The sequence below is a fragment of the Manacus candei genome, unplaced genomic scaffold, assembly GCF_025592945.1.
Source record: "Manacus candei isolate 608988 ecotype Guabito, Panama unplaced genomic scaffold, ASM2559294v1 h1tg000065l, whole genome shotgun sequence".
In the NCBI taxonomy this organism is placed as follows: domain Eukaryota; kingdom Metazoa; phylum Chordata; class Aves; order Passeriformes; family Pipridae; genus Manacus; species Manacus candei.
In genome coordinates, this window is record NW_026138113.1 from 13,856,758 (window position 1) to 13,866,057 (window position 9,300).

The following is a 9,300-nucleotide window of genomic DNA, read 5'->3' on the forward strand; positions in this document are numbered from 1 at the left end:
TTCCAAAAATAAATTAAAATACATAAAAGTTATATTAAGGTTGCCTAGGTGAAAGCACAAATTTTAAGGTCTAACTGTAAGTTTTCACCCGCAGAGGTCTCTCATTACTAAACAACCAGAAAAACACAGAGAGAAAAAAATAAATACAGCCACTTTAATGCTGAAATCCTAGTGCAAATTTGTCATTTCATTTGTTTGTTCTTTTATTAAGAAGTAAGGACTGAGCAAGTACTTGTGGAAATTCACGACTGCCTGTCTTTGCTGCACTCCATGTAAGAGTTTTATGTATTGTCTTTTCTGGGACAAGTGTTTCAATCCTGCACCAAGAACAGTCTTCACAATAGTCATTCTTGTGCTCCCTGAACTGCATGGGAAAAGAATATGCAATAATTTTAGAAATGAAAGTCAGCATTTTCATGGAAAATTTTTGACTGACACATACTTAGAACACTTTTCCCCCCAAATGTTGACTTCTATAAATTCAATCCTTCCGTCCCACAACTATGAGAATGAATGAGAGATCACAAGGAGAAGTAGCTGCTTGGAAGAAAGAGAAAAGTTCAACCAGACACATGAACACTGGAATTATTTTCACTTTCTTAAACTTCACATATAGGTTAATTAATAGTCAAGTCTATGGGACCAGATGGGATCCACCCTAGAGTGGTGAGGGAGCTGGCAGAACAGCTCGCCAAGTCACTCTCCATCATTTACCAACAGTCCTGGCTCACTGGGGAGGTCCCAGATGATTGGAAGTTGGCAAATGTCACGCCCACCCACAAAAAGGGCTGCAAGGAGGACCCAGGAAACTCCAGGCCTGTCAGCCTGACCTCAGTGCCTGGCAAGGTTACGGAGCAGATCATCCCAAGTGCAGTCCCACAGCACCTGCAGGATGGACAAGGGATCAGACCCAGTCAGCACGGGTTTAGGAGGGGCAGGTCCTGTCTGACCAACCTGATCTCCTTTTCTGACCAGGTGACCCGCCAGGTGGATGAGGGGAAGGCTGTGGATGTGTCTGTCTGGACTGCAACAAAGCCTTGGACACCGTCTCCCATGGCACACTCCTGGAAAAGCTGCAGCCCACGGCTTGGACAGGGGCACTCTGTGCTGGGTTAGGAACTGGCTGGAGGGGCAGGCCCAGAGAGTGGTGGGAATGGTGCTATATCCAGGTGGGATCTGGTCACCAGTGGTGTCCCCAGGGATCGATGTTGGGCCAGGTCCTGTTTAATATCTTTATTGATGATTTAGATGAGGAGATTGAGTCCACCATTACCAAATTTGCAGATGACACCAAGCTGGGGGGTGTGTTGATCTGCTGGAAGGCAGGAGGGCTCTGGACAAGCTGGAGAGTTGGGCTGATTCCAAGGGGATGAGGTTCAAGGCCAAGTGCCGGGTCCTGCACTTTGGTCACAACTCCCCCCTGCAGCCTCATGGACTGGGGACAGAGTGGCTGGAGAGCAGCCAGGCAGGAAGGGAGCTGGGAGTGTGGATTGACAGGAAGCTGAACAGGAGCCACAGTGTGCCCGGGTGGACAAGAGGGCCAATGGATCCTGGCCTGGATCAGCGCTGATGAGGCCACCCCTGGAGTGCTGTGTCCAGCTCTGGGCCCTCAGCTCAGGAAGGACATGGAGGGGCTGGAGCAGGTCCAGGGAAGAGCAGTGAGGCTGGGGAAGGGACTGGAGCACAAGTGCTGTGAGGAGAGGCTGAGGGAGCTGGGGGTGTTGAGGCTGGAGGAGACTCAGGGGAGACCTCCTGACTGTCTGCAAGTCTCTGCCAGGAGATTGTAGCCAGGTGGGGGTCAGGCTCTTCTCCCAGAAACTAGCAGTAGGACAAGAGGGTTGGGTCTTCAGCTGTGCCAGGGGAGGTTTAGGTTGGACATTAGGAAGAAATTTTTACCGAGAGAGTGATCAGACATTGGAATGGGCTGCCCAGGGAGGGGGTGGAGTCACTGTCCCTGGAGATTTTTAAGATGAGATTGGATGTGGCATCAGTGCCATGGTTGATAACCATGACAGGGTTGGATCAAGGGTGGGACTTGATGACCTCGGAGGTCTTTTCCAACCCGGTTGATTCTATGATTCTAATTAATATTCTGATTTGTTTCATCTTTTGGTGAAAACTTGTTTTCAGGGACAGTATTTCACACTGTTCCTTCTAACTTTCCAGATATCACTTTTGCAGAAGAAACTTTCTTTGTGGTCACCGTACAACATGACTTTGTACACACTGGTCACTGTGATGAGACCCCAAACTGGCCAGAGTTCTGTGATCTTGATCTTCTCACCTTGATCTACAAGGAGACTCAAATTTCTGAGTGTTCAACTTAAGAAATAAACCCTTTGGCTTTTCATATTAATTACAACAGCAAACAGAGAAGCCAAAAGGAATAAGAGGGTTTCATACACCAGTCTCCCCTATTCATGGTGAGCTTGCATGCCTTTTCCTTTTCAGGCTTCATTTTGTTCCACTAAGGACAAAAGCAAAGCCTGTGCATTCTCCTTTGGTTCTCAGAAAAGCCTTTCATCTCCTGTACAGCATCCTGCTTTCTTGTGGTGATCTCCCAAATCCATAGTGATCTGTACACCTTTGTGGTGGTTTGAGACAGAGCAAAAGAGCTCTGATAGGACGCTTAGGGCAAAGACTGAACTGAAAGCTGCCCTAAATGTTCTGACTCAGGGGGAGCTTAAATCCCCTGAGGAAGGGACTGTCACAAAGATCCCTGCACTTGGTGAGGTGAGCCTTTGTCCTGGTTATCGCAGTCCACAGGAGAGAGACCTTCGCTTGGAGTCGAAGGGCTGAGAGGGGTGAGAGGAGACCCCCTTGTGTGTAATGGAAAGAGATCCAGCTACAACTCCAGCTACCCCTGCTGCATTGAAGGAGAGACTGCTACCCTAAATGTGGAAAGGATCTTTTCTTCTTCCCTTCTGGACTTTTATTGGAGGGAAAAGAGATTTGGCCCAATGTAAATACTGCTTTACCATAGGAGAGATAGTTAGAATTGTGTATATAATGTGCAATAATTGTAATATAATTCCCTTCCCCCCATATTGTGTCTTGTGTTGTGTCTGGAAAAACCCTCTCTCACTGGGGTGAGTTGTGGGAGGGGGGCTTGAACTTGGAAATTGGATTTTTGGGGGTCTCAAACTACCACAACCTTTGCTACAATAAGCATGCTCAGGAACTTCTAGAGAGAAGGAACAATCTCCTCCCCTCCACATCTCATTTTTCCTAAGGAAAAGTAACATAATCCTGAAAGAGAAAAACAACCAACCAAACAAACCAAAAAAGAAGGAAAACACCTAAAAACATCTATCCCCCCAAAACCCCCAACCAAACTCAAACCACAAATCCCCCAACAATCATGTTCAGCACAGTGGCACTTCCAGAACAGCTTACTGTAACTTTGAAATAGTAGCAAGCCATGACATTTTCGAATATTCTGTTTTCTATGAAGTAACTCATAGATAATTCTATTTGATATATTCCAATATGGATATGTTCTAATAAAAGTTTAATGTGGGCTTAAATCTGGTATGCTCATCCTGGATCAAAAGATCTCTCTATATTGGCCTTGATGTTAAGATGTTCCTAATATCTGTATATTTTATGACTTTTAACCAGAACCATGTTCTTTCAGATGCCACCCTGAGTGGCTGGAGCACTGTCTGCAGTTTTGTGCAAGGGGCCTTCTTCAGAGGGAAATGATCCAACAGTTAACAGTGGAGAACATCCAGAACCAACCTTCCACCTGAAGCAAAGGAGACAGTGTGTCATGTCTACCTGAGGGGACAACATCTACAGATACGCACAGACACAGCAGAGCAAATTAAGTCTATTTGTAACAAAGCTACTAAAACAAATGGGTTAGAGACCCTTAAAAAAAAATAAAATTTATCTACAATTATACACATTTTTGCTTCCTGGTAAGAAAAAAAATTAATCCTGAGACTTTATTATTTCTCACAAAATAGATAATGTTGATTTTGTACTCTTTTGAGGTTTTCCATTGGCACAAATAGGTTATAGTGGCTGATATATCTTAGCTGAGAAAATTCTGTTCAACAATTAAAGGATCTTTGAGGGTCACCAAGTTGATAAGGGGACTGGAACACCTTCCCTATGGAGATAGGAGGGGAGAGCTGGGGCTGTTCAGCCTGGAGAGGAGAAGGTTGTGTGGAGACCTCACAGCACCTTCCAGAGTCTGAAGGGGCCCACAGGGAAGCTGGAGAGGGACTGTTCATCAGGAACTGGAGTGACAGGACAGGGGGAATGGGTTCACACTGACAGAGTAGGGTAAAATGGGATATTGGGAAGAAATTGTTCCCTGAGAGGGTGGGGAGGTCCTGGCCCAGGTTGCCCAGAGGAGCTGTGGCTACCCCATCCCTGGAAATGTCCAAGGCCAGGTTGGAACAACCTGGGCTAGTGGAAGGTGTCCCTGCCCATGGCAGAAGGTGGAACGAGATGAGCTTTAAGGTCCCTTCCAACCGAATTCTTTCTACGATTCTATGATATTCCACCCATGGCATTAGCCAAAAGAAGACTAAACAAAGCAACAAACAAACCAATACAGTTTCAGCTCAAAACAAATATCCTTTTAAAAAACAAACTCCCTTTTAAAGTTATTTAGCTGGAAAGTGAGATTCTGTAAAACAAGCCTTCCTTCTGACTCATGTTAATCTTAAAATACCTCATCTGTCTTGGTGGCAACTAATTATTGTAACTATTTTATGTAAGGACTATTTAATTAACAAAATAACTGAGAATAAGCTGGAATCGAGGGGAACCTGTATGGATGCCTATTAAATTTGCCTTCATATGGCTGCATCTTCAATCCTTAGTTCGCATTGTGTCCTCAATAAGACCCTCTCCTTGTTGCTACTGTTTCTGATGTGCAGCATGTTGCTGCCTATTTTAGATTGCTGACATTTTTGAGAACAGTTGGTTTGATATACATGCACTAACGAACCGAGTTGGTGAAAGATTAATATTTTCTTGGCAAAGGTCAGTCATGTGATAATGGCTTTTTGCTTCCTCAACACAACTTTTTAAGGAAGGTTACAGTAAATTAACCCAACTCCTGTCTGTCAATCCATATATGACCACGTCATGTTTGCTCTTTGATAAACGGTTATAGTTCAGCTTGTATTGTCCTAAACTATAAAAGAGCTAGAAGGAAAAAGCTTCTCACATGGGCAAATTTAGATTCTTTGGTAATTTTTCTAAGGAATGATAAGCTTTATTTAGAAGAATAGTCCCAAATGTGCAGGTCAAGGTGGGTGTTTGTACTTACAACCATATCAGTATAGAACATGAGGAGGAAAGACTTGATATGGGTGACTTGATGAAAACCTTTTTCTTTTTAATATTTACATTTATAAATTTTTTTTAAATACGTTGACATCTCCATGTTTACCAAATGCTCACCCATTTTTATTCTTTTTTTCTCAGAGAAGGTCCTGAGTCAACAAAACACTTAACCATTTTCTTCATAAAAAGACTTAAGTGACCCTAAAAACAAACATACTGGGTTAGCACAGCAGTCCTTCCATCTCAAAATCCTTTCCCAAAGAGTGGTTGGTGAGAGTCACTCAGGAAAAGGTTGAAAGAACACTAAATACATAGAAAGATGTATCCTGTCAAGCAGGATGCTATCCCCTACAGGCCATGGAAAGTTCTGCTTGATTAACAACTATTATGTCCTGCTTCTCTCCCACACTTCTCAGGAAAGGAACAAAAAGGTGGAAAAATGCCTTATGGTTGCATCACTCCAGGTAGTCCTTGAGGAAGACTCCAAGAGCAGGGAATGTGACCCTTTCCTGGCATTAGGAGAAACTGATGCAGCAGGAAGCCTGCTGAGCCCAGCAAAACCAGCTGCTCAGCCCAGTGACACCCCTGTGACTGCCACTCACCCGGGAAATTGGGCAGAGCACCAGACACGGCACAGCACAAAGGCATTGCCTGTTATTGAGGTCTAAGCAAAATCCAAGAAGGATGCAATCCCAGCACCCCTCATTTCACACATGGATGAGAACTCAGATGAGTGTTCAAAATTCCATTAACAGTCAAAAACCAGGGAGGTGTACTTTCTTTGTCCTTTTCTCCTATTCTGCTCCTCATTTTCTTCTTAAAATCCAGACGACTGATAGCATCCTGTGCATCTCAAGATGTCAAAAGCAAAAAACTAGGAAATAAAATACACCTGACTGAATGTAAAAAACCCCCCGACATTTCTCACATCAATGTCTGAAAATTGTCATAGAAGGTGGGATGGGAACCCAAGAGTGGAATGAGTAAAAACTCAATATTTCAATTTTTCCAAGCATGCTCACATTTCAAAATTTGCTTTTGCTTGGAAATAAATACTGCCTATCTTTAGGGAACTTCTGAAGTGAAAAATCAAAAATGAAAATATATATTTTTAATTTGGACAAAAATTCAGTTTGAAAACTTACAGATAACTGCACTTTGATTTAGACGTATTTACTTTATAATGTGTATCTGTACTACTCTTACCTCATTGAGGAACTCAACACAAAAGATGCAACACACCAGGTAGAAGAACCTGAGAGACAGATCATTAGTGCACCCAAGAGCAATGTCTACTATTTGCTGACACAGCTCTAACTAGGACCTCATCAATCCAGTTGGAAAATCAAAGGGTACTGAAACCAGACAGTCTTCTAATTAGTACAGAGTGCTAAGCCCTTCTTCTTGAGTGTTAAATCTGTCTCACTGGTAAAAAATCTGATCTAGGAAGTAAAACAGAAATAAAATCTTTTCAAGGAAACTTGTGATTAATTAATTAAAAATACTAAAAGGAATCAAATTGATACTGTTTCTAATCATGTGATTTACACTATAAAAACATCAGGACATAACTACATATTTTTATATTTATGAATATCAAAAAGGCACTTCACAAAGGAAAAATATTTCTGTTGCCATCTGCTACATTAATTTTATTGCATTTTATGTTGAATTTCCCTGAGAAAATATTTTCTCCCTTCTTGTACTTTGATTTATTTTTGAAATGAATACAAGGTTTTTCTCATCTTCTATTAAGATGAGTGGAATTTAGATTATCAGGTAATACTATAAATTGAAAAACTAATCACTTTGAAGTTTTTGTGTAATCAGATTCAGTTAGTTTTAGTATAAATGTTTCAGAGTGCTCATGTAAAATGCTCACTCTAGGAGAGCAAAGTCACTTTTTCCCTGTCCATAGGTCCAGTGATCTTCAGAAAAGCATCACAGTTTTTGCTACAGTTCTTTCTTGTGATGAAAGTTGAGACTTCGGGATAAAATTAACTTCTATTTCAGGGTGTCCGTAAGCAATATTATCTGTGTGTATCATCTTTGTATTTCTGTTCAGATTTTTACCAGATAATGAGAAACATCATGTAAAGGGAACAGAATCCTGCTCCTTCATAATCATGCAATTCTTGCCATTTCAGTTTCTTCACCCTTCTAACTCACAGCCAGTACCCAGAGGAAGCAATGAGCTGCCAAAAAAATGGCGCGTATTTTGTTATTGTATTTTTGATGCTTCCAGGATGTCATCTACCGAACAGAGATCTTGCCTGCACCACAAAATTGCCAACTCTGCTAGTTATTAAAGAACAAACATCTTTTATCAGCACAGAGTTGTATGACTTGTGGAAGGGCTACAAACTACTGAAGAGAACAATAATGAAAGATGATACTGGAGATTTCCTCAGCTCCTAATCATGACTAACAAACTCGGGAAAGAAGACGTGTGTCTTTTGCAAAGCTAAAAGCTTAGCTAGTTTTAGTGTTTAGTTCCATTAAAAACATCATTCTGTGAGCGATTCATGATGAAGGATCTAATTTAGTGGAAAAATAGTAATAAACCTCTCACACACATATTTACAGCAAAACCCTACACGTATAAATCCAAAGGGTGTTTTGCCAATCTGGACTCCTTTGGTTTATTTTAATGAAGTGGACATTCCTTGGTCTCTTATGAGTGCCATGATTATCCAGTGTTCATAACATTTGGAATACTTCCCAACAGTTTATTATTCTACACTTTTGCTACACCAGGGAGAGAAGCACTTATAACAAGTGAGACATTTCTATTCCAGTGATAAGTGACAGAACCAGCATATGAACAGTATTTTCTCTTGGGAGAGAAAATTTCTAGGTCAAAGCCTTTGCTAGCAAAAAAATTTGAAAGGAGTATATTAGGTTGGGTTAAGAACAGAGTACTGCATGTCACGTTAAAGGAATCTGCCTAGCATTTGGGTGAGTACAAAGGCAGCAAAGTAGGACACCAGTATATATTTTAGATGGATGGGTAGATAGATAGTTTCCTTTCCTCACATGTGCCAGAGATGTATTCCTTGATTTTCTGTTTCTATTCAATGACTTACCTCGAGTGCTGGGGACAGTTTGGGAACCATGGTATAAGAAAGATCTAAAGCTGTTAGAGTGTCCAAAGGAGGGACAAGAAGTTGTTGAAGGGTCTGGAGGGGCCATAAAAGGAGTGGCTGAAGGCACTTGGTGCTCATCAGGGGCTGCAGCTCCTCCCGAGGGGCAGCTCCATCTCTGCTCAATGTGAGCAGTGACAGGATCCCAGGGAATGGCTGGAGCTGTGTTAGGGCAGGTTTAGGTTGGACATTTAGGAAAAGGTTCTTCCGCCAGAGGGTGGTTGGCACTGCCCAGGCTCCCCAGGGCAGTGGGCACAGCCCCAAGGCTGCCAGAGCTCAAGGAGGGTTTGGATGATTCTCTCAGGGAGATGGTGAGATTGTTGGGCTGTCTGTGCAGGGCCAGGAATTGGACTGGGTAGTCCTTGTGTGTCCCTTCCAACTCAGCATATTGTACAATTTTAAGATAATCATACATGTAGGCCTGTACCTCTGTTTTTACAGAATCTCACTTGCTTTCTGCTGGGTTTTCCAGAATTGTTTGGGTATTACATTGTGCTACAAAATAACCTCTATCTGTTCGAGAAATAGGCACAGTTCCTTCCCTGTTAAAAGGGCATACAAATCCTCTCATAGAAAAGCTAAATGCAATCTAAATCCAAGTCAAGGCAAAATGGAGCACTTCAGAGTAAAATCAGGCTCTAGGCTTAAGAATGAAAATCCTTCAGAGAACTTCAGTCCAGCAGTTCCTGAGCTTCTGCAAAAACAATACCATATCAAAGTGCTTCTTATATAACTTCAATATAATTTTTGGGAATTAAGCATAAACAAGTCATGGAAAAAGAGAAAGGAAATTTCTAGTGATTATAAGTCCTTCAATATTCTTACAAAAATTAAGTACTTTGTGTTCCTG